The sequence below is a fragment of the Mesoplodon mirus genome, assembly GCF_964341445.2.
Source record: "Mesoplodon mirus genome assembly, chromosome: 6".
Lineage (NCBI taxonomy): Eukaryota > Metazoa > Chordata > Mammalia > Artiodactyla > Ziphiidae > Mesoplodon > Mesoplodon mirus.
The window spans coordinates 87,918,201-87,922,055 of NC_138982.1; positions in this window are offsets into that span (position 1 = coordinate 87,918,201).

Consider the following 3,855-nt stretch of genomic DNA (forward strand, 5'->3'; position numbering starts at 1 on the left):
TGGTTTTCTTTCCTTATAAGACAAAAAGAGGAATCTCATAAAAGGCTATGGAGAAGGAGATGTCCCAAGTGTTCTCTGATCATGCTCTTTCACTTTTCTAAATAATATGTTGTATTCTTAGAACCCTTGTTCTGCCAAATAGCTCAAAGCATTTTGCAAACATTAATCAAGCCTCAGGACAGTTGTAGGTGGCCTAAATTATCATCCTCAGCTCTCGGATGGAGAAACCAGTTTGGAGAAGTTAAATCTCTAGTGCAAGGTTACTCAGAAACTCCATGGTAGACTGAGGTCTAGAATTCTTCATTCCTAGCCTGAAATCCACCCACCTTTCTGTATGACCAATGTCATCCAACATGTCCTTCAACAAAATTTCCAACGGCTTATTCTTATTTTCATACCCAAGCTTTCCCCTTGTCTCCTTGGGCAAACTTAAAAAGCTGCCCATTACATCTTTTATAATCTTTCCTGTGATATGAAATCTAATGTTCTCACAGGTTTTACTTCCAAATAAACCCTGCAACCTTGACTTTTATTCTCTCATCATACAACTTCTGCTCACACTAGGCAGTACTCACATGTATTCGAAGGCAGAAGCAGAATACCTGCCCCAATTTCCCTTTCTTGGGAGAATAGGTACATCAACTGTTATTAGCAAAAAGAAAATATGGCTCCATGATATCTGGATAGTACTTCGTAGTTTATAAAAAAGCTACATACAGCCTATCAGCTGAACTTCACTGCAGTCCTAAGAGTTTTACAGGTAAGGAAACTCAGTCAGGCTTAAAGAGGTCATGTGTCCAAAGTCAACAGCTAGGAAGCTGTGTGTGTGTGTGTGAGTGTGTGTGTGTGTGTGTGTGTGTGTGTGTGTGTGTGTGTGTCTGGGGAGGTGGTGCAGAGTGACAAGAACCCAGGTCTTCTAGGGCTCAAGCACAGAATGTTTCACCCTGGTGCCAGGGAATGAATTTTCTGTTCACACTGAAGAAATTAACGTTAGCAATACAGTCTCTGAAAATAACTCACCCTCAAAGAAAATTTGTAGGTTTGATAGAGTATAGTATTTCTCAGGTCTTACTACGGAACCTAGAACTACTACTGGAAAAACAGAAAGACTGTAACAAATGTAAAGTAAACTGTAATCTCTTTGGATGCAGGGACCTGAGATTTGAATGACACTGAAATGCTCTGCCACATTGTGGGCAAAATTTATTCAGGTAACCTGTACAAGCTTTGAGGTAAGAGCTATCACCTGTTTTTGAAAAGAACGTGTGTGTTCTCTAGATGCTGGGTGAAGTGTTCGAAAATATTAATTCACTCAAGGGGGTCAGTAGTGTTGTCCAAATCATCTACGTCTTTACTAATTTTTTGTCTAGTTCTAGCAATGCTGAGAAAGGAAATAGAAATTAGTTCTATCAATTGTGTTAAAATCTCCAACCGTGACTGTGGACTTGTCTATTTGTGCCTTTGATTCCGTCCATTTTTGCTTTGTATGTTTCCACTTCTTATTTTATGTCTTCCAATAGGATAGACTCCTTTATCATTATGAAATGTCTCTCTTTATCCCTGGAAATACTCTGTCTTGAAGTCTATTTTATTTGATATTAATATAGCCATTCCAACCCTCTTATGCTTACTCCTTGGGTGGTTTATTTTTTTCTACCCAGTTAGTACCAACCTATATCATCCACTCAGAATCAATACATCTAAATTCATGTTAACATAAGAGCCTTTTGTGAATTTCATTAATTCGAGTAAGATACTGAGAGTAGGATCATCTCCGGGTGAGTTAATAAGAGGAAATTTCTGGACCTAAAAAGTTAAGATGAGGTGTATAGATGGCCCAGTTAACGGAAGTGGCCAGCTCCCTCGACCCACGTTGAAAGCTCATCTTCTGAACTCTCCATTTCTTTTCCTCTCTTTTCTCATTGAGACTCCCTCCAAGTCTTCTCACACTTTTTTTTTTTTTTTTTTGCGGTACGCGGGCCTCTCACTGTTACGGCCTCTCCCGTTGCGGAGCACAGGCTCCAGATGTGCAGGCTCAGTGGCCATGGCTCATGGGCCCAGCCGCTCCGCGGCATGTGGGATCTTCCCGGACCGGGGCACGAACCCGCGTCCCCTGCATCAGCAGGCAGACTCTCAACCACTGCGCCACCAGGGAAGCCCGTCTTCTCACACTTTTGATTGCCATCTTTTTCTCTTTCTCTCTGAATATTAAACACTAGTCCCTGACCTTGTCACCTTTGTCCAGGATCATTAGTTTTCTTCACCCGGACGTCTCTGCCTCTCATCTCTCCAGCCAAAAGAGGCACCCAGGGAATCTCAGTGAGTCCTTTCTCCTGGGACTCTGTCCCCAATGCTCCTTTTGTTTCCTTTTTAACTCCTTGGTTTGTAATCTTGCTTAGATGCTTCTTGAAATGGCTCACATTTTCATGCTACCTTTTCCTCCTTCACGTCCCTCCATAAACCTCACTTTTTTTTCTGGATCTCCCAGGTTTGTCCTCCTTTCCAGCCATATCAACTCAACTAGATGTCTGTTTATTCAATGTTTTGTTTATGTCTAAATCAGACAGTCAACGCCTTGAGGCTGGGGTTTCATTCTCAGAGTTCTGTGCTTTGCAAAATTCCATCTGTACTTACCACACTCTATAAATAATAATCAGGCAAAAGAATCAGTAAACTGGTGCCAGATTACTGATTAGCATAAGCACTCAACACATCTAAAGACTTGCTGCTGCTGCTGCTGCTGCTGACACAAAAACTTTTTCTCCAAGAAAAACAGAGCAATGAAAAAGAATCTTGGAAAAGACACTTGGTCACAATTCCATTTGGACGAGGTAGAGGACAAACTGACTGTGGAAGGAAAGGCTCCCAGGACTCCTTCCCACCCTCTGTCTCATAAAAGAACGTTCATGTGGACTGAGAGCTCTTTCAGGTCTTATTACTCCTCTGTACCCAGCCCCTGGCACAGTGCCTGACATGAAGTAGCCATAGAATAGACATAGTCTTGAACTGTTGACCTGAACCTAAAGAATTAGGGGGACATTTAGCTCATTCCAGTGCCTAGCTATAGAATTATTCTTTGAGACAGAACCTCACCCTTGACTAATCTGTAGACATATCCAACTGCTACAGGAACTAGACTACGACATTAAACCATATTTGATAGTCATAATTTGATGTTCAGAACATACAGAATTACGTTCAACAGGCTCTGGTTAAGAAGGGATGTATATATATATATATATATATACACGTGTATATATATATATATATTTATATATAGCAAATGAAAATATGAGAAATATACATGAAAATAAATATATCTATAATTTCAACATAGTTCAATGAAAATATCTGATACTTAAAGGGATACATCCTCAGCTGCATAGAAAGCTCGTATTACAGAGGACTTGTACTGAAGGCCCAGTGTGTGTGGGGGTGAAATTTCAGTTTATTGCCATTATATATCCTAGCTATATACCTAGGCATATCTCTTTCTAGCTTGCTCTAGAAATACATGTACTATATCTTCCCATATGAGGTATGGAGTTGAGGTTCTCCAGCTACTAACGTGTAGTGTTCAGGTGCTCTGGGCACTGATCTCTTTAACACTCATATCCAACAAAGTTGAGAATGATCATTCATCCATTCACTCAGCACACATTTCCTGAGCTCCTATCAACCAGCTCCTTCATGAGTGAGATGTGGTACCAACCCTTTAGGAGGACTACAGCAGGGCCCTCAAGTCCTGAATAACTTGGAAGGTTCTTATGTTGTAGCTTTACTTTGGGATGGAAAGTGAAGTTCAGGCTGATAAAGACATGACATTGATGCTCTAGATACCTTTCCTGTATCTTC